This window comes from Bactrocera tryoni, chromosome 5 (genome assembly GCF_016617805.1).
Source record: "Bactrocera tryoni isolate S06 chromosome 5, CSIRO_BtryS06_freeze2, whole genome shotgun sequence".
In the NCBI taxonomy this organism is placed as follows: domain Eukaryota; kingdom Metazoa; phylum Arthropoda; class Insecta; order Diptera; family Tephritidae; genus Bactrocera; species Bactrocera tryoni.
Window position 1 is genome coordinate 58,511,803 of NC_052503.1, and position 23,173 is coordinate 58,534,975.

General features: G+C 37.0%; 1 protein-coding gene across 2 annotated transcripts in view; it reads right to left on the reverse strand.

The window, feature by feature from the left end:
* Positions 1-22,701, reverse strand: part of LOC120779097 (probable fatty acid-binding protein) — a 28,667-nt gene extending 5,966 nt beyond the window's left edge. The window contains exons 1-3 of one of the 2 annotated variants that reach the window (XM_040111263.1): positions 22,577-22,701; positions 20,468-20,661; positions 20,089-20,405 (exon numbers count right to left, since the gene is read on the reverse strand). The gene's annotated coding sequence lies outside the window, so the exon portion shown is untranslated. Of the gene's footprint in view, positions 1-20,088; positions 20,406-20,457; positions 20,662-22,576 lie in introns of both variants that reach the window. The other variant, XM_040111264.1, reaches the window with a different exon arrangement.
* Positions 22,702-23,173: the final 472 nt, after the last annotated feature.

A 23,173-nucleotide genomic window follows, 5' to 3' on the forward strand; every position in this document is an offset into this window, starting at 1 on the left:
ACACGACAATGCAACTCATTACCAGAGCTGGGGGCAGCAATTACCGTTGGTGCTGTTGCACAAATATCCGCGTCAATTGCAGCCGTTGCAAGGTCTCATATACCTAGTCAATACTATTCATACATACGTATGTGTGCGCCTTGAAGTATAAATAGCTTTTAGCCTTCGAAAGTGCAGGCTTTAAAAGCAATAAGATTTTACGCTTTTCCAGTTCATATACGCCGGTCATTACGCTATAGAGTGACAGTTTGTCGTTACGTAATAAACGTAAATTCGCTTTAAATACTGTAAATAAGATTTTATTGAAATGGCTAACTGTTAACGGGTGCTGCTCAGCCAGGCCTAAGTCATACATTTCTAATAACTTACCCACGAGATTTTTAACAGGTGATCCGAATAAAGGTACTTTTTTCAATAGCCTGTTTTTGACAGATTACGCAAGTTACATATATAAATAACCCAACAACAAACAGTAAAACTGATAAATTTGCTGAATTTCTTAATGAAATAAATAGAACAACCGGAAATCAAAAAAATTGTAATATGACACCATCTTCTTTGCTATTGCAAAAATCAACTTAAATGATACAAAACAAAATCACTTTGTTTACAATTTATCCGAGAATCTGAATAAACTATTAGTTATGAGGTTATAACCTTAGTCAGCGTTTAAGTAAATATGATTTATAAGCAAACACTTACTTTCTTGCAAAACATATGTAATAAGTATAATAAGTATTTATGATTTGTAAGCAATAATTCATTGCAATATTAACTCCAAAGATTATAATTAATAAAGTGAAAGTTTCGTCTGATTGCAATATCCAAACCACCTGGTTTAATTCTTTGGGGTTAATTCGGTATTAGCTTTTTAAAAACACTTGAACGCGACCGTAATACAAAATTGGCGCAGTCGGTAGGATCCATTAAAAGTGTAGCCAACTCAGGAGTTGACCAGATCCTCCATAATATAAATAATTATAAAACAACCCGGATAAACACAAAAATTTACACCACCGAAGGTGCAGTGGACATTAATAGTGAAGCGAAATATAAAAGAAAAGTTCAGAAATGAAAACAAATACCGGAACAAAATTAAAATATTTAAAAAAAAAAATTTGTGAAGTTTTGCAGTGAATACGTCCCAAAACAAAAAGAGCGTGAATTCACCAAAAACTTAAATTAAAAAAGGGGAGGTAACCGAACCCATAAAAAGCAAAATTAAAAGAATCAAGGCACCGAGCCTTCGATAACAGGAGACAAATGGAGACCGAACAGACTCAGATGGCAGCGGTCAATCTAGTAGAGGAACTTGCCCGCAGACAGCAAAAGTTGGAGCAAATGCGGCAAGCAAACCTCGAACTATGAAACCGGACCGAAGGCAGTTACGGCAGCAGGCATGCACTTATAAAAACAGTTAACGACCTGCCGATATTTACGGGGACGGGTGATATTACGATAAACTCTTTCTTCAGCAGCTTAGAGTACCAGCTATCCACAACGAGCAACATAGAGCTACAGAAAGAAGTGACACGATACAGTTACATTGACTTGAGCAACATAGACAGCTTACTGGTCAATACCATAAAAGAGATGACTCAAGGAGTCCTGTTAGATACAATTTATAAAGAAGGAAATCTTAATGACATAATAAGAATAATGGCTAGTAGAAGAATTGAAGATAGCAATATTAGGCCGGAATATATGAAATTTAAAGTAAAAGGAGATAGCTCGACGGAAAAATATAATAATAGGCATCCTGATCGAGGACAAAGATATAATAATAATTACAAACCAAATTCAGGTAATTTTCAAAGACCATAAATGGTAGGAAACCCTAGACGAAATTTTAATCAAAATCAATCCAATCAATATAGGCAAAAGTATGGTCGTAATAATCAATTTAAACAAAACCAAGTCGAACCGATGGATATAGATAATATTCAATATAGTTCAATGAGCCCACAATTGGCAGGAGACCCTAATTCGCAACATAGCCAAGATCGCTTATACCCGAGTAGACAAGGCCAGGTAGAATCCTCACGAAGTGATATTACCAGAGAAGAAGTTAATAATAGCATTTTTTTTATGAACCAGCCTCGGAATCATTACCTAAAAAAATAAAAATTAAAATGAATAAAAAGAATTATATTGCAATAATTGATACAGGAGCTAGTTTAAGCCTGATCAATAGCGAGATTAACGATTTACCAAAAATTAAATTGAAAAATTCATTAACGTTTAGCACAATAACAAACGAGGATAAAATAAATTATGAGGGGCATACATTAGCACCAGAAGAGTTCAACTTACCTAGTAACGCGATAACAAGATGGAAAGTTACATCATTAAGAGGACGTAAGTATGACTTTGTAATAGACATGAATATGCTTACTTTTCTCAATACTTATATAGATATAGAAAAAGGGAGAATAGTTCTAATCCGAGAAGAAAGTTCGATTTTAAATAAACTAAATGACTTAAATCAAATTTGTAATCTTGAAACTGCAGAGTTAAAATTCGAGAGATTAAACCTAGAGCATTTAAATGAGGAAGAAAATAAAGAAATAATTAAATTGCTCAAAAGATATAATAAATTATTATTTAAAGACGGCGATAAATTGACTACCACAACGGAAATCCAACATGAAATGAAAACTACAACGCAGCAGCAGATTAATTAAAAATTGTATAGGTATCCACCTCAGCATGAAACCGAAGTAAGAAAACAAATTAAGGAAATGGAAGAGCAGGGAATAATCCAAAAAAGTCACTCAAGATATTCGAGCCCATTAATAGTAGTGTCGCAAAAAATTGATAATTGAGGTGAAAAGAAATACAGAATTATAATAGACTATAGAAAATTGAATGAGGTTACAATAGATGACAAATACCCCCTTCCAAATATTGATTCTATACTAGACAAATTAAGGAGAGCACAATATTTTACTACTTTGGATTTAGCGAAAGCGTAAAAGAGGAAGATCGTGAAAAAAAGCTTTTGTAACACCACATGAACTTTATGAATTCGTAAGAATGCCTTTTGGACTGAAAAATGCCCCAGCCACATTTCAGCGGGTAATGAATGAAATGCTTAGTGACTATATAAATAAAACATGTGTAGTGTATTTAGTAGACATTCTAATATTTAGCACATCATTGAATGAACATATTAAGGCGATAGGCGAAATTTTTAAAGTTCTTGAAAGTAGAAATCTTAAAATTCAAATTATAAATGCAATTTTTTGAAGAAAGAAACAGAGGACACATTTTAACGCAACAAGGCATGAAGCCAAATCCTAATAAAATTAAAGTTATAGAAAATTTACAAATTCCAAAAACAGAAAGACAAGTTAAAAGTTTTTTAGGAATCACCGGTTACTATCGTAAATTCGTAAAAGACTACGCTAGAATAGCCCTACTTATAACCAAGTATTTGAAAAAAGGAGCTAAAATTAATCTTAAAGATCCAACATATATTGAAGCATACTAATAAGTACTCATCCAATATTGCGTTATCCAGATTTCGAAAAACATTTTACTTTAACAACAGATGCATCCAATTATGCGATTGGTGCCGTATTATCACAAGAGGACACCCTGTGTGTTACGCTTCAAAAACTTTGAATAACCACGAAAGAAACTATTCCGCAACAGATAAAGAACTTATTGCGATAATCTGGCCATACCTCTATGGAAATAAATTCAAAATTTTTACTGATCACCAACCGATAAAATGTTTACATTTTAAATACAAAGGAAAAGATATATCAGCTCGACATCAAATATGGTTATTAAAACTTGGAGAATACCAATTACAATTATAAAATGTACAATTACAGCACAAGATATTGAGACAGAAGTAGAAGCAGTTAAACAGATTTCTTTATATCACATTAGGGAAAGCTTTCATTCAGGCATTCAGATAACATATAATCAAATAAAGAATAAAATATATTATCCAAAGTTATTGCAGGAAGTAAAGTACGATAAAAATCCTATTAAACCAAAATTGAAACTTTCAGAGACCCCTTCAAAAATTAATGATATTGTACATATAGATACGTAGTATGTAATGAAAGGGCATCATTTTTTGTCAGTAGTAGATAAATTTTCTAAGCTCGGTGGAGCATACTCATTAAATGATAGAAACCTCATAACCATTATCGAGCAGCTAGAAGATCACGTCACTAAAATAGGGAAACCCAGAAAAATTATTGCAGACATTGAATTAAAGCAGTAAGAATAAAAGAATTCCTAGATAATGAAGATGTTGAAATCCACCTAACAAAACCCAATAGTCATACAGGTAATGCGGATGTGGAAAGATTCCATAATACTATAGCGGATAATTTTAGAATCTTATATAAACTAAATAAGGGGCTATCAATAAAGCAATTAATACAAAAAGCAATTAGAAATTATAATGAAAGATGTCACTCCACAATAAAATGTACACCAAATAAGGTACAGCATAATGAAGTAGATTTGGGAATAATAAAAAACAATTTAATAGCAGCAAAGAATAAAAGTATAAATAAATTAAATCAGAAAAAAGAAAATAATAGAGAAAGAGAGAAGAAGGATTTATAAAAAATTATAAAGCTGTTAGGCATAAGGAACAACCTAGATACAAGAAAGAAAAATTAGAAAATATTCATCCGTCTAATATAAAAAGACCTTTAAAATTTACAGATGTGGATAATGTGGACAGTAATAATTTTAGTGACGCAACATTGTGACGGCACAATGGTTTTGACAGAAATAAAAGAACAAAATAGATTCGTAGATTTACAGATTAGAGATCAAGCAATACCAAAAGATAACGATATAGTACTACATATGATTGACATTCAGCAATTAGAAAATATTATTAATGCTATGACCGATAATATAATTTTGATGAAATTAGAGAATAAAGAAATCCTGCAAAGATAGAGCTAGAAATAAAAGAGGATTGATTAATGCAATTGGCAGTATGTCAAAATGGCGTTTTGGAACAATGGACGAAGACGACAGACGAAATATACAAACATATCTTTTACAAACGAATGACGCATTTGAACTCATGATGAATACAAACAAACTTTATATGTAGACCAATACACAAAAATTCATTTGTTAAAAAGTAAAATAGAACATATACAAGAAAATGTTGTATACGCTAAATATGGGATAATACATCCGAATATTTTAACTATCGAAGAAATTGTAAAATATAATATCGATTATAATAAACTACAACTACGAACAGTAATTGTAAATAATATATTTCTACTATTTGGAATAAAAATACTCAAAAATCTTGAAAATATACATAAATTATTATTCCATACCTAACAGAAAAAAATAATGAAATAGATGCAAAAATAGACGAAATATTTACCTACAAAAATAAAACATTGATATTTGAAGATAATAAATCATTAGAACAAATGAAAATAAGCAAACATTGTATTTTAAAAAATAATTGTAATCATGTAAAATGTAAAGAACTCGAAATAATACAATTAAATATAAAAACAAATCTTATTAAAAATGTAAACACTTTAAAAATTAATAATCAATAATAAATTAATAATCAAGAACTACCATTAATAAGTGGAAACTATGTAATAAGGTTTAATAATTGTTCAATTAAAATTAATGACTATTATTTTTCAAAATTTGTTGAAGATATAAAGGAAAATATTGTAAACGTAAAATATAAAGACAGTCAGAATCTCACGAAAAAAATACTTTTGACGAAATTGTAGAAGAACATAAATCAAATATAGAAAACATTTTGAAATTGAAAATACATACATACAAATATATCACATATTTGCAACATATTAAGCATAATTATTTTGTTAGTAGCTATTGTCCTTATCAAAAAACACAAATATATAAAAATAAAAGAATTCAGGAGAATTTTAATCTAAAAGGGGGAGTTTATATATGTAAATAACCCAACAACAAACAGTAAAACTGATAAATTTGCTAAATTTCTTAATGAAATAAATAGAACAACCGGAAATCAATAAAATTGTAACATGATATCATCTTCTTTGCTATTGCAAAAATCAACTTAAATGATACAAAACAAAATCACTTTGTTTACAATATATCCGAGAATCTGAATAAACTATTAAGTTATGAGGTTATAACCTTAGTCAGCGTTTAAGTAAATATGATTTATAAGCAAACACTTACTTTCTTGCAAAACATGTGTAATAAGTATAATAAGTATTTATGATTTGTAAGCAATAATTCATTGCAATATTAACTCCAAAGATTATAATTAATAAAGTGAAAGTTTCATCTGATTCCAACATCCAAACCACGTGGTTTAATTCTTTAGGATTAATTCGGTATTAGCTTTTTAAAAACGCTTGAACGGGACCGTAAAACAAAATTCGCGTGAGTCGTCTCAAATTGTCATTTATTTTTTTAGTTCAGTATTGTTTGGCATTTCATCATGGAAAGATTTACGCCTGAACAACGTTTACAACTCATTCAAGAAGACAAGCTCCACCTAGATTTGATCTGGGTTCCGGGCCACAGAAACATTTTTGGTAACGAAAAAGCAGACGAGTTGGCAAAGGCAGGAGCTTGCCTAAACGAATCCGAGGCAAATATAAGAAAATACAATATAGCTAAACAGATATGGCCAACATATGACAATAAAAGAACTAACGACAATATCTACAGACTAACTGTTATTATAACAGGGAATTCGCCATTTGGAGAACATGCGTCCAAACTGGGTATGCCCTACAACAACATCTGCCGATGCTGCGAACTAGTAGGGAAGAAGAAAACAATTTTCCACTTTCCACTGTGAATGCCCAGGTCTATCGCAGATCCGACACAGAACACTTGGAAGCCACCAAGCACCAAACCTTGAATGGATGTCTACAAAAAGCATATCGGACATTAGTAGCTTCACCGAAACCACAAAATGGTTTGAAAGAGAAGATGAAACATGATAGCAATAACATAAAGGTCTATGAATAGTGTACCAAAATGGCACAGCTAGTTCTAATTGAGCCCGAAATACAACTGAGCCGCACCTACCTGTCTACCTACTTATGTCAATACCGTCGTATATCTCATATAGGTAGTCCATCGACTGAGATATTCGCTATTGCCAATGCGTAAGGGGCTTTAAATCTTTTGCAGAATATTTCTCTCGAAAACTCGTAACGCTGATTCATCAGATATTGTCATCGTCCATGTCTCTGCGCCTTATAGCAGGACGGGGATGATGATTGACTTGGTCTTTGTTTGTAAGGGTTATTCTGCGTTTGATTTCGAGGCTGACATTGTTGTTGGTGTTAATGCTGGTTGCAAGATAGACGCAATGATCTACGACTTCGAATTTATGACTATCAACAGTGACGGAGGAGTCTTGTCACGAGTGCGACGACTGTTTGTTTGATGATAGGAGATACTTCGTCTTGCCCTCTTGCCTTCTTCGTCTTTAACGGCGCACGCGTTGAGATCAATGATATCAATATTGTCAGCGTACGCTAGCAGTTGAATACTCTTATAGAAGATTTTACCTCTCTATTCAGATTTGCAGCCCGAAATTTTTTCTCCAAGTGTGTATGGAAGAAATCGCACAATAAGGAGTCGCCTTGTCTGAAACCTTGTTTGGTATAGAACGGGTCGGAGAGGTCCATCCCGATCCCGACGGAGCTTTTGGTATTGCTCAAAGTGAGTTTACACAGCCGTATTAGCATAAAGGCAAAACCTTTTCGTACTGTCAAAAGCTGCTTTGAAATCGACAAAGGGGTGGTGTGTGTCGATCCTATTTTCAAGGGTCTTTTCCTATATTTGGCGCATGCCTTTTGTCGCGGTTGCGCTTTGTAAATACGAGGCAATTCGTAAGCCCAGAATTAGCCAACTGATGCGATCGACTCTTAGCATGATGTGTGATCTGATTTGGATAAACAGTAGTATCTCTGCTCTCTCGAGCTTCCTGTTTTGAAAAGACCTAAACTCTCAGAACGTCTTTCACTGAAAGTAAACCGAGGAAACTGTTAATAGCCTTAGAATTTTGTTTGATGCTTGCTGAAAGGCAGCTGTGCCTTGGTATGCAGGAAATGGCTGCTCCTGTGAGGCCTCGTGGAATGCTGTTATAGGTCACACATCACCACATACGATTTACTGACAGTTTATTTGGTAAATACAATATTTAACCGCGTCTTTGCTCAATATTGTACATATATTTAATCTAGAGATAATGTAACTAATGGTGCGATTGTTTAGCCGGAGTCAATTTGAGAAGTATAATTCCTTTCGTATATGAGCGAAGCCAAACTAGACGGATATTAAACAACATTTATATTCTCTAATTTGAAATATAAGGAGCGGGTGGAGCCGTGGGTTAAGGCTACTTTGAAATATGGATCACGACAATTTCAGAACGGTAGTTTTTGGAGAAAAATATATTGGGACCTTGAGGTCATTTTGAAATTTTTAGGCTTCGTATATCATAGACTGAACACTAAGCGTTAACATTACACCTCTACAGACCTATATGCATACATACGAACGTATAAATGTATATAAATATGTAAAACAAAACTTGTATGAACATTGCACACCTCGAAAGTTTGTATTCAGAAGCCAAAATCGATTACGAAACATCGCAATTGACTGCCTTTAACTGCCACTGACAGACAAAGCGACGACAAGCCAACAAGCTACACCGAAAAAAGGCGACAACGAACAAGTAGCCAAATTGAATACAATAACTATTGAAAGAGCATTGCAACGGTAGTGCCGATATGTACTCGTATGTAAAGCGTCGAAAGCAGAGCATGACAAGCGGACAGAACACTCGAAGAGCCTAGCGAATCCGGCAAGCAGTGGCAGTAGCCGGGTTATGACTGTGGTCTACTCCGCGCTGTTGTTTATGCTGTCCTTGTTGTTGCATTCGTGGAATGTTAAACGCCTGAAAATAAACAAACAATGCTAAATATGTGTATTTACCGAAAAAAGGCAAGGCGAAGCTACAACAATGCTGCGTTAGTGGTCCATTGATCCCGCAAACACATCGGTGACCACTCCGAACGACTTGGACTTTGCGGCAATTCGAAGGGAAGTACATTTGAGTTGCTTGCGTCGGAGCTCCGCGATGTGGAGCGATGTGACCGGCAATCAAAGAAAACGCAATCACATATCAAAATCAAGATTTATATGCGCCATATGAACGGCGTTGCCGCACCACGCTGGACCGCGTAAACTGTCAAAAAATCTCACTCGCGATTTATTGGCGCAAATTGAGTTTTGAAAGACAACAAAATGGGAGGCGGTGCGCGGTAGAGAGCGAAGAGCAGCAATGAAGGTTATTTTAATAATGGAAAATGGGCATAAAACGGAAGAAAGACACAGAAGATATCATACTCGTATTTGATGTTATTGAATTTTATGAAGATGGAATCCGCCGTTAAAAATGTTATTTAGTTTGGCAAAAAAGTTTGCAAATGTATTGCGGATGTAGGAACACCGATAAGTAATTCTATTATAAGTTTACTGAAAATAGTTTCTACATACTTACAAACCGTTTGCTTTGCGATTTTTTATTGACATGAGGCAATTTATTGCATTCATTCCGCATGTAACTTTTAAGTTTTGCCTGTAACCAAACCATTCATTTAATCCGCTTTAGTCACTATACGGTTTTCCCTGTTCCATACCTGGCCTACGTGCCTTATAAGGTGCTTTTTCAGGAGTATGGAATTTCCTAGAGAATGAGCTGTCAAAGTAAATTCATCTGGTTAACATTTATTTTCAGCATATTGAAGGCATTGTTAATATTACTATGTACATTTTGACAGTTCGCTTCGTTAACGATATTGCGAGTCGAAATCTTATCTCTATCAAGTTGATGAAAGATTTAAGAAATTGCCCTACAAAGTCGAGAGACTACCTATCGATGCTAAATAGTTGAAATCAAATGTGCAACAAATTACATATGTATGTATGTATATGGCGTATGAAGATAACACTTTTTTTCGGACGAACTTTTGGGGACCCAATTATAGGAATAGTTAGGAAAAAGAATGTAAAGTCCATAGTCTCTTGTGATAAACCAGCTACGCCTGACTTTCAGTGTGTTATATACGAGATTAGAAAAAAAGGTGCAATAAATTCGCAATTCCACAAAATTTTCAAACTGATACATTTAAATTCTAGAAAATTCCTCACTTTTTCTAATTGTTTATTTGAAATAAAAGTTGTACCTCACTAAAAAGCCACCCTATGCATACTTGCAGTTCCATTTATATATGGTACGCTACCTTTCCCACAATCTAAGCTGTTTTCAACTGAAAGCGCGCTGACATCTTATGGATCGCGACTACAACAATAATAAAAGCAAATATATGAATCCCGGTACGTAGCATTAGCATATCTACTTCTACTTCTGTTTGATCAACACTGCGCTCGTACATCTATAACAGTTTGTATTGGGTTGGTCTCGCGCACATGTCAACAAATAAATCGTCACTGTAAAAATGGTATTTTAAATTGTTTGTGACATTTGCTACCTGAATCGACGTTGTAAAGAAGTTTGTAAAAAAATCCTTCAACTTTTATTTATTTTAGCTGATGCGTGGATAAATAGCGGCATTCGTGAGCTATATTCAGAAGCATTTACCACCTGTCTTCTCAATATTTCTCATACTGTACGATTATATAAGTTAAGCTTTTTAGTTATTAAATAACTAAAAATATATAATTTTTTTTAGCGGAGCTGCATTGGGGCAGCGTTACCGCGTATCTTTATTTGAGTTTTCAAAACTGAACTTAGCTTAATTGAATTACAATATTTATACTTAATTCTAGCTTAAATAATTATAAGTGGCGTGATTCGTTTCCACGAATCTTATATATCCAGCCTGGGATGAGAGATTTCCTGATCCCCTTTTGATGACGACCACCATGGCAAACGAAGATAAGGACTACGAATTGAGGCATGCACCTGAAATAATCGAGATATCCGGTCCCTTAATTGGGAAAGGTGCCGCTGCCCAGCTGGTTGATGTCCTCGTAAAAACAAAGGCTGACATCACCGCCGTCCAAGAAATGCGATGGACGGGACAAGGACAGAGACGAGTAGGTCCTTGTGAAATTTACTACAGTGGCCATATAAAGGAGCGCAAGCTTGGTGTAGGATTCGTGGTGGGAGAGAGACTCCGTCGCCGAGTACTATCATTCACTCCGGTGAATGAACGTCTAGCCACAATCCGCATCAAAGCGAGGATCTTCAACATATCGCTGATCTGCGCCCACGCCCCGACGGAAGAGAAGGACGATGTGACCAAAGATGCCTTTATGAGTGCTTGGAGCACACTTATGAAGGCTGCCCCCGCCACTATGTCAAAATCGTGCTTGGCGACTTTAACGTCAAGGTGGGCAAAGAAGGTGTCTTTGGCACTACGGTCGGTAAATTCAGCCTCCACGACGAAACATCCCTTAATGGGTTGAGGCTGATTGACTTCGCAGGGGCCCGAAATATGGTTACCTGTAGTACTAGATTCCAGCATAAAAAGATTCATCAAGCTACCTGGCTGTCTCCGGATCGAAAAACTACCAACCAGATCGATCATGTTGTGATAGACGGAAGACACGTCTCCAGTGTTTTAGATGTGCGTGCGCTCCGAGGTCCTAACATCGACTCGGACCACTATCTTTTTGCAGCCAAGATTCGCACCCGCCTCTGTGCAGCAAAAAACGCGCGCCACCAAACACAAGGAAGGTTCAACGTCGAGAAGCTGCGATCACAACAGGCAGCCGAACGATTTTCTACTCGGCTTGCACTCCTGCTCTCTGAGAGCTCTCGTCAACAACTCGGTATAAGGGAACTGTGGGACGGAATTTCAAACTCCTTACGTACAGCTGCAACCGAAACCATTGGTTTTCGGAAAGTGCAAAAGAACAGCTGGTACGACGAGGAGTGCCGTGTCGCAGCGGAGAGAAAACAGGCTGCCTACCTCGCAACGCAACGATCGACCACTACACGTGCGGGATGGGATAGATACCGAGAGTTGAAAAGGGAAGCGAGACGCATTTGTAGACAGAAGAAGAAAGAGGCTGAAATGCGTGAGTACGAAGAGCTTGATAAACTGGCCGACAGGGGTAATACTCGAAAATTCTACGAAAAAATGCGGCGGCTTACGGAAGGTTTCAAGACCGGAGCGTACTCTTGTAGAACCCCCAAAGGTGATCTAGTCACTGATGCCCAGAGCATACTTAAATTATGGAGGGAACACTTCTCCAGCCTGCTGATGGCAGTGAACGCACAACGCCAGGAGAAGGAGAACCCGATTCCCCAATCGATGACGATGGAGCAGACGTTCCATTACCCGACCATGAAGAAGTTCGAATAGCAATTGCCCGCCTGAAGAACAACAAAGCGGCAGGGAGAGAACTGCAGGGAGAGAACTGATAAGGTGCATGCATCAGCTTCTTTGTAAAATATGGTCGGACGAAAGCATGCCCAACGATTGGAATTTAAGTGTTCTATGCCCAATCCATAAAAAAGGAGACCCCACAATCTGCGCCAACTACCGTGGGATAAGTCTCCTCAACATCGAGCATGAGGTTCTATTGAGCGTATTGTGTGAAAGATTAAAGCCCACCGTCAACAAGCTGATTGGACCTTATCAGTGTGGCTTTAGACCTGGCAAATCAACAACCGACCAGATATTCACCATGCGCCAAATCTTGGAAAAGACCCGTGAAAGGAGAATCGATATTGATATCATCGGCCTTAACACCCGCGCCGTTAGTTCTGCTTTCTCCAGACTGGACAAGGAAGCAAAACAAATGGGTCTAGCAGTGAACGAGGGCAAGACGAAATATCTCCTGTCATCAAACAAACAGTCGTCGCGCCCGCGACCTGGCACTCACGTCACTGTTGAAAATCATAACTATGAAGTCGTGTATAATTTCGTCTATCTTGGAACCAGCGTAACCACCACCAACAATGTCAGCCTAGAAATCCAACGCAGAATAACTCTTGCCAACAGGTGCTACTTCGGACTGTGTAGTCAATTGAGAAGCAAAGTCCTCCCTCGACAAACAAAAACCAAACTCTATAAGTCACTCATAATTCCCGTCCTGCTGTATGGTGCAGAGTCTTGGGCGATGTCAACAACGGATGAGTCGAAGCTGCGAGTTTTCGAGAGAAAAGTTCTGCGAAAGATTTATGGTCCTTTGCGTGTTAGCCACGGCGAATACCGCATTCGATGGAACGATGAGCTGTACGAGATATACGACGACATCGACATAGTTCAGCGAATTAAAAGACAGCATGGCTACGCTGGCTAGAGTCATGTTTGTCCGGATGGACGAAAACACTCTCTAGCTCTGAAAGTATTCGACGCAGTACCCGCCGGAAGCAGAGGAAGAGGAAGACCTCCACTCCGTTGAAAGGACCAAGTGGAGAAGGACCTGCAGCTTCGCTTGGAATATGCAATTGGCGCCACGTAGCGAAAAGAAGAAACGACTGGCGCGCTGTTGTTAACTCGGCTATAATCGCTTAAGCGGTTTCTACGCCAATTAAGAAGAAGAAGAATCTTATTCTGCACAACAGGTAGTGCAGACGCTGACCATGCACTTTCTGGTGAATTCGGTGACACGAACTTACTTGAGTAACAAGTGTTGTGTTAACTTATATTTATTTACTAGATGTGGGGTAGCGTTTAAGGAATATTAAAAATTGTCTAAATATTTTCTTTAGAGTGGGGTTTTGAAGGCATGGGTAACTAATAATGGCTGCGAAACTAAGATTATACGAATTTATTATACATAAAGTGTATATTATATTTGCACATTCATAGGAATATATTCCTCTCTATACATATAATTCGTAATTTCACAGAACCGAAATCTTTCATGAATTTCATATTTTTTCTTGAATTCTTAATTCTGTTTTAACAAGATTTTGATTTAACACGGATTAGAAATAAAACAATTTTTTACTTTATATTTATTTTGTCAGATTTAATTTTTGATCAGATCATGCCTGACTCGTGTTAAGCTATCAAGTTGTTTTTTCAGTATTGATTGGCATTTCATCTTGAAAAGACTTATGCCTAAAAAACATTTACAAATTGTTTAACTTTATTATGAAAATTCGCGTTCTGTAAAGAATGTGTTTCGCACGCTTCGCTCATCTAATGGCCAACATAATCGGCCTACTGAGCATTTTATTACCAACACCATCGCGCATCTTGAGACCCAGCATTCATTATTGGATAATATTCGACCGAATAGAATGAAGAAAATATAGCAGCAACAGTTGAGAGTGTACACAGGGATCGTAAAGAGTCGCAGCAACTCAGGCTGACGTATGGAACGACTTGGGGCATTTTACGTCAAGATCTTAAATTTAAAGCGTACAAAATACAGCTTGTGCAAGAACTAAAGCCGCTCGATCTTCCCAAGCGATATCGCTTTGCTCTTTGGGCTCTTGAAAAGTTCCAAGAAGATCCGACGTTTTGGATCCAAATTTTATTCAGCGATGAGGCTCATTTCTGGTTCAATGGGTATGTAAACAAGTACAATTTGGACGAAGAGCTTCGATTTCATCCAGAAGCACGGCGCCACTTCCCAAATCGCATGAATGAATTTATTGAGAGAACACATCAGTGATCAGATAATTACACGTTTTGTGCCGGTCAATTGGCCGCCAAGATCATGTGATATCACACCGTTAGAATTTTTTTGTGCGAATATGTTAAGTCTATTCGGATAATCCAACTTCGATTCAGGCCTTGTAGCAAACACCACGCGTGTCATTGGCCAGTTACCAGTAGAATTGCTCGAACGAGTCATCGAAAATTTCACTCAATGCATAGAGTGAGACGTACCCGCGGCCGATGACACCGCGCCGTTAATTCTGCTTTCTCCAGAATGGATAAGGCAGCAAAGCAAATGGGTTTGGTGGTGAACGAGGGCAAGACGAAATATCTCCTGTCATCAAACAAACAGTCGTCGCACTCGCGACTTGGCACTCACGTCACTGTTGACAGTCATAACTTAAAAAAAATATACACAAATTCGTTTATCCTGGAACCAGCATTAACACCAACAACAATGCCAGACTCGAAATCCAGCGCAGAATAACTCTTGCCAACAGGTGCTACTTCGGACTAAGTAGGCAATTGAAACGTAAAGTCCTCTCTCGACGAACAAAAACAAAACGCTGTAAGTCACTCATTATTCCCGTCCTGCTATATGGCGCAGAGACATGGATGATAACAACATATGATAAGTCGACTTTACGAGTTTTTGAGAGAAAAGTTCTGCGATTTTTTTATGGTCCTTTGCGCGTTTGCCACGGCCAATATCGCATTCGATGGAACGATGAGCTGTATGAGATATACACCCTGTCAAAAAAGTATCGATAAAACGAAAAATTTTCAATCATCATCCAAATTTCGTCTATCGCCTTCAAAGTAACATTAAAGCGACATCCAATGCTTCTTCCAATCGTCAAAACATTTTTGTATGCATTTTCCGGGATGGCCTTCAGCTCTCGCGTCGATTTTTTTGATGTCTTCAATTGAGTCGAAGTGTGTTCCCCGAAGTGGATATTTCAGTGTGGAGAATAAGAAAAAGTCACAGGGGGTCATATCAGGTGAATACGGTGCTTGCTCAATGATATTTGTTGAGTCAACAATTCATTGACAATGATAATACTTGTACAATAACTCAAATACGTTGATTAATATTTTCGGTCATTGTAAAATTCAACATACACTACTGTGGCCGACTGACATAATCGCGCTAATTTTTGGCATCATAATTATGAACAGTTTTCCAACCTAGAAAAAAAGTTACCTGCCTTCTATATAAGCGAGAGATTTAAATGAAGAATTTCCGATACTTTCTTGACAGGGTGTACCAAACGGCGACATTGACATAGTTCAGCGAAAAGACAGCGGTTACACTGGCTAGGAACATGGTTACACTGGCTAGGAATGGACAAAAACACGACTCACCGGGGGGACCAGAGAAAAAGGAAGACATACACTCCATTGGAAAGACCAGGTGCAGAAGCACCTGACTTCGCTTGGAATCTCCAATTGGTGCCACCTTGCGAAAAGAAGAAACGACTGGCGTGCTGTTGTTAACTCGGCTAAAACCGGGTAAGCGTTTTCTACACCAGTAAAGAAGAAGAAGAAAAATATTCAAAAAATAAATGTCAAAGAATGTTGTTTCGAATGATAATAAAAATTCCTCACTAAACTTAAAGTGCCTGTTGTGTGTTGAAATGAATCACCCTTTATGATATTTAAAAGTTAACTTACTTCATTTGAGGTCTAGTCTTTTGCGAAGCTTTTAAATTTACCTTCTTAAGTTATCATGTTTCCAATTGTTCATGCAGTTGGTAATAGCTTTTTCACTTGCAGTTCAATTTATACTTTATGTTTACAAAATTATTCAATCATAAAAACTAAATCTTAGTATTCAGTGTGTGGATTTATGTTTTACACCGTTATTTTGATGTAGTTATTGCTCGAGATTGATTTTATTTATTGATAATATCTAACTTTAATATCGCGATTCATACAATAAATTTTAATTTATTAGCTGAAAATGAGGCGAAATGATCACGAATAACCAATGCAGTATGAGATGGTGCATTATCGCACTTCTTTGTTCAATAAATTCAGACATAGTAAAAATCGAAGAATTAATTTTAGAGCATCATAAAACTATGCGAATCTCAAATACTAATGAATATTTTGAAATGAAATTTAGCATAGATGTTTCTAACAGTAGTAACAACTTACAGAAAAAATTCGAAATTTACCGATTCGAAAAACACGCGAAGTATAAATAAAAAATTCACCTTTCAATTTGATCACAGTAGTATGTACCCTTAAACATATATCATAGGGCTTCTTCGAACAAAAAAGAAAAAAAAATGAAATAACTTTCTTTTAAATATATATAATTTTCTTATTGTGTATTTTAACCTAATTTTTAGAGAAATGGTTCCATGTATACCTCCAGAGGATAGAAATACTAACTCGATATAAATTGCTTTCTCCAAATTGTTTTTTTTCTTGTTTTTTTGGTTGTAAATGATCCACAAAGATGCCATTGAAGCTGATACACCGATTATAGCGGACTCCCAACTTATTTTATAGTCTGAGTTACATTTTGCTTCGAAATATATCAGTTTCATAGTTGACGGTTACCTTTTCATCGAACATGAATACATGACAAGAGTTGCAAAAGAGCATCTCGGGAGAATACGCTCCGTTGATTCGAACATCAGGCACTTTGTCTTGTTGTAATATTTAATTGAATTTTTTAAATTGCTTCAAAAGTTCTGACTAAGTTATGTAGTAGCCGCTGTTGGGTGTTTTTGCAACTTTTCAAGACAGTTAAAGGAAATTATTCTATGCTTATCCCAAAATATAGACGGTATATATTTGATACTTGCCTGTTGCGTTTTCTGAGATTTGGTTCATTGCGTTTCGATTTGACTGCTGAGTGGAGCCATGTTGGATCCAACGCTACATATTGAGACAAGAATTCGTATGTAGATACTACTACTGAACAGTTCCAAACACTGTATTGTGACGTTTGCGTTAGAAAATCCGTCGAAAACGGCCGGATTTGTGAAATTACTATTTATGGCCAAAAAGCCAAAAATGTAATGAATACTATGGATCAACCACCGTATTCACCAGATTTGGCTCGGTGTTATTTTTTCTTCTTCCCAAAATTGAAATTGCCGCTCCGTGGAACCCCTTTTCAATCGTTCGAAAATATACAACAAAATTCGCTGAAGGCCATCTCAAAAAGTGCTTTTGAAAAGTGTTTCTGGTGGAAATTACTTTGAAGACGACAAAATATAATTACATATATTGCGTTTTTATTTACAATGTATAACAAGTAAGGAAGGGCTAAGTTCGGGTATCACCGAACATTTTATACTCTCGCATGATAAAGTGATAATCGAGATTTCATTATCCGTCATTTACATATTTTTCAAATACCGTATTTGTATAAAGTTTTATTCCGCTATCATCATTGGTTCCTTATGTACATATATATAGTATATAGGCATCAAATGGAATTCAAAATAATATAAATATGGGTGAAATATTTCGTACATGTCATCAGGGTGTTAAGAAAATATTATCTACCGAATTTAAATCGGTTGAGTAGTTCCTGAGGTATGGTTTTTGGTCCATAAGTGGGCGACGCCACACCCATTATCAATTTTCAATTTTTACAAAAAACCTGGGTGCAGTTTCCTTCTGCCATTTCTTCCGTAAAATTTAGTGATTCTGACGTTTTTTGTTAGTCGGTTAACGCACTTTTAGTGATTTTCAACATAACCTTTGTATGGGAGGTGGGCGTGGTTATTATCCCAATTCTTCCATTTTTGAACTGTATATGGAAATGCCTGAAGAAAACGACTCTATAGAGTTTGGTTGACATAGCTATAGTAGTTTCCAAAAAAATTACGTCCAAATATGCCCCTCCTTAATGCGATCCTTTGTGCCAAATTTCACTTTAATATCTTTATTTATGGCTTAGTTATGACACTTTATAGGTTTTCGGTTTTCATCATGATATCTGAATTTTTACTCAAGTTACTGCTTGCACGGACGGACGGACAAACAGACATCCGGATTTCAACACTACTCGTCACCCTGATCACTTTGGTATATATAACCCTATATCTGACTCTTTTAGTTTTAGGACTTACAAACAACCGTTATGTGAACAAAACTATATTACTCTCCTTAGCAACTTTGTTGCGAGAGTATAAAAAAGCAATATTCACAGACAGAGTTAAACACTTTTAAATTGAACTTAACTTTAATGTATATACTTAATTTGGCTTTCCTCCTTATATTTACAGGTCCGGCACTCGAAATTGTAACCAACTTCAGACCGTTACCGCAGCTGTCGCACTGGAATCAGCAAAAAAAAAGTGATCAGCGATGGAATTCAAACGTAATAGTGTCATTGCTTTATATTTAGCCGGAAAATCACATCCAGCAATTGTTCGTGAGCTCAAACACTTTAATGTGAATAAAGTTTTTGTTTATCGCACTATAACTCGTTACAATGATACTGGTAGCATCGCAAAACGCCATGGAGGTGGTCATCAAAAGACTGCAACGTCACGTGAGATGGTTCGGAAAGTAAGAAACGACTTGAGCGAAATCCACGACGAAGTGCCTATCAATTGCGTAAAGAACTGAAAATATTTGACCGCAGCATCCGACGCATATTGAAAAATGAGCTCAAGGTCAAGCCTTACAAGTTCCAAAAGGCTCATGATATCACACCGAAGCAGCAACAAGTAAGAATTGAGAGAGCGAAGCATCGTAAATTCTCAAAACGATAAGGTTTACTTGACCGACCGTTCATTCGAGAATCCAAGTCATCGGTTGGCCACCAGGAGGCAGCACCCGCCACAAATAATGGTTTGGGCTGCTGTCACCGCAGATGGGCACTCTCCAATTGTTTTCATCGAGCCTGGCGTCAAGATAAATGCGACATATTATCGGGAAAGTGTTCTGGAGGCTGCTTTGAAGCCGTGGGCAAACAACCATTTCGGTCGCAAACCATCGACGTTTCAACAAAACTCAGCACCGTCTCACAAAGCGCGAGTGAACGAAGAATGGGTGCAAAACAACGTTCCGAACTTCATTACGACCACACAATGGCTCTCGAATTCACTAGATGCGAATCCAATGGATTATTCTTTCAGGGCCATTTTGGAGAGCAAGGTCCTAAGTAAAAAATACACCAGTCTCGAGATCCTGAAGAAAGCCATTGTCCGTAAGTGGGCCAAAATACCGACAAGTCCCATTCGGGCAGCTTGCGATTCGTTTTTTGACCGTCTCAAGGCCATAGTTAAGGCAAAAGGTGGTCATATCGATCAAAAGTGAATATGAGTTGAACTTATGATTATTTTCACATATTTAATACTTTAAAATAAATAAAAATAATTTTCCAAACCGAATTTATGGTGTTTTTAGTTGGTTAATCTAGTCCCGGACCCTGTACTTCTATAGGTTACATATAAAATAATTGTGTTTTTGTCACCTTGCGGGTAGCTGATCCCATGCTGAGCACTACGTGTGAAAACCACCGCGTACTTGCACACCAAAGCTGCTCGAACCTTTTCTTCGCAAAATAAACCCAAAGGGAGGTGAATGAAATGACTTTGTTGCTGTGATTCGCCAAACAAAACAAGAGTCTCAAGCAACAACAAGCATGGCTATATAGATGGTCATTATCAACATCAGTAAAAAATCACCAAAGTCTCAACGTTGAGATTGTGACGTGATGACATTGTTGAGTTCTGGCAGACGAACGTTGTGCTCCCAACCCGACGTGACTTTCAGAAGTGTGCGCGTAAACTACAAGTATAACTGTTACATATGTATGTATGTACTTTTTATATGTGTTTACCTTTATCCACATTCTTTGCAGACTTTGATATGTAGCTGTTAAGATCACTGTCGAAAAATCGCGTGCTTTTTTTCGTTGTTACTTTGGGGACTCATGATCAAGAGTTGCAACGAAATTGACATCTCAATGCATTTTTATACCCTGAACAGGGTATATTAAGTTTGTCACGATGTTTGTAACACCCAGAAAGAAGCGTCGGAGACCCTATAAAGTATATACATATATAAATGATCAGTATGTTGAGCTGAGTCGATTTAGCCATGTCCGTCTGTCGGTCTGTCCGTCCGTCTGTATATATACGAACTAGTCCCTCAGTTTTTAAGATATCCTTTTGAATTTTTGCAAACGTCATTTTCTTTTCAAGAAGCTGCTCATTTGTCGGAACGGCCGATATCGGACCACTGTAACATATAGCTGCCATATAAACTGAACGATCGGAATCAAGTTCTTGTATGGAAAACTTTCACTTTTGACAATGTATCTTCACCAAATTTGACATAGATTATTTTCTAAGGCAACAATGTAACCTCCGAAGAAATTGTTCGAATCGGTTAACTATAGCATATAGCTACAATACAAACTGAACGATCGGAATCAAGTTCTTGTATGGAAAACTTTCACATTTGACAATGTACCTTCACCAAATTTGGTATAGATTATTTTCTAAGGCAACATTGTAATCTCCGAAGAAATTGGTCGGATCGGTTAACTATAGCATATAGCTACCATACAAACTGAACACATAGTTACTAAAAGAAATGCACCTGTGAAGGGTATATTAGCTTCGGTGCAGCCGAAGATAACGTTTTTTCTTGTTTACCTTCGTTTTGAGGTTTTTTACACGAAAGTGCTTCTGTTTTGTCGCTGCTGTTACCATTGTGCGAGTGATCAATGTTCGAACTCAATTTTATTAACCCAGAGTCAATAAAAAATTTTGCGAAAATTGCTCCAAAACAGGCAATACAAAGTTAGCCGGCCATCAAAGCTTTTTTCTCCTTCTTTGTTTTAATAAAAATGCGCATTAAAACATTTGGCACAAAAAGAGTTTCTCTGATCAACGGCACATTTGCCGACGACAATCGCAGACATTTTGACGTCTTCATCATAATTTTGTGAGAGTCGATTGCTTTGCAATTTGCGCATGAGGCGGCGCATGTGCAACGACAGCAAACGATCACATATAGACATTTGTCACCATTTTCGGTATTTCAATTAAATTTTCTCGGCAGTCCTAAGAACCTCATCATAAATGTCAGCCGGCCAAGCCGCCACGCCACAACAACAGCACTAATACTAATACTACACACAGCAATAACCACTATTTTTGTTGTTGTGTAGTGTTCAAACTAGTTGTCCATCACTGTCGCAACGACGCATCAAGGACCGTAGCGCTTGTGGTTCGGGCGAAGCGTGCGTCTGGAATGACAAAAGGTGTAACAAAAGTCGCATCGTGCGACGTCACCTCAACGCATGGCTCAGTGCACTTTTTGCCCACACTCTTCGAGCCGTCGAGTTGCCGGAGATCCTCACTCCCCTGTTGGCAACTGAACAGTCTTTGCGACAGCTTTGCACATTAATAATTGCAATTTTAGTTGTCACATGTGCAGAAATTCCTCTTGAGCATTCTCGGACCGTCTCTTGGCAGTACGATTTCTTCTTCATCTTCAATGTCTATGGCCCTTTGCCTTGCCAGTACTTTTTGCGCCGATAATGATGTGTGATGTTGGAATTTTGTGCACTTTGAAGTTTCGTTGGATTCTCGGCGTTGGAACGCTGCAAGGATCACAAGTTATACAATTGCATTTAATAAAGTTGCCATACTTTAGTGATGAAGCGGTCGATATTAGCACTCAGTGGTTGGATCGAACGGCCTACTTACATAAATACAGTTTGCGGCATGTAATAATTAATTTTTCGCGAATTCGCTATTGTTTCGATTGAATTAAGAATTCTGTCTGTCGCAATGAAAGTGACGGCTTTCATCTTCTTTGATTGATAACGGCGTCCGTACGTCTGGGTAAGTTTTCATTATGTAAGCACCAAAATGAATATTGAAAATGAATCTACAGAATTAAGTAAGTAAAAGCAATTTTAAGTAATTTGTAAGTATTGTACTTACTTTATTTTGTCCAAGCTTACGATAAGCTATGTCTTATATTACTATGTAAGATGAAGCTGCATCTGAAACACATCTCCCGCAGATGTTTTTGCTTTTGGGCACGTTCTTAAATGGATGCATATGTTGTTGTTTCAAAACTACTTTTAATGTCATTATATCTAACCGATTTTAAATAAAATACAGACTGTAAAATAGAGTTTAACGTAGATTTGGCTATAAAATACCACTGCTATATGCCATCTTACTTACTTAATAGACCTTTTAAGCGGATTCAGCAATTACAAGTTCTTCTCATTCATGGTACCACTTAGAAACCCATGAATCCGTACCATTGGTGCTTTGTTAGATCCAGGAATATAATGCTTTGTTTACAATTATTAAGAAAGTGTTAATGACGTAGCGCATCTTCCTTGATATGATCCGAATTGATTTAAATTTTCTAAAAGTGTAAGAATTTTTCATTGGGATTGCCATTACTTTTTTCCTATATGGTAGGGAACAATAAAATAATAAATAATAATAAAATTAAATTTAGACAGCAATTTCGGTGACAGTCACTTGGTTTGACTTTAAAAAAAGGCCCAATGTGCCTTGTGT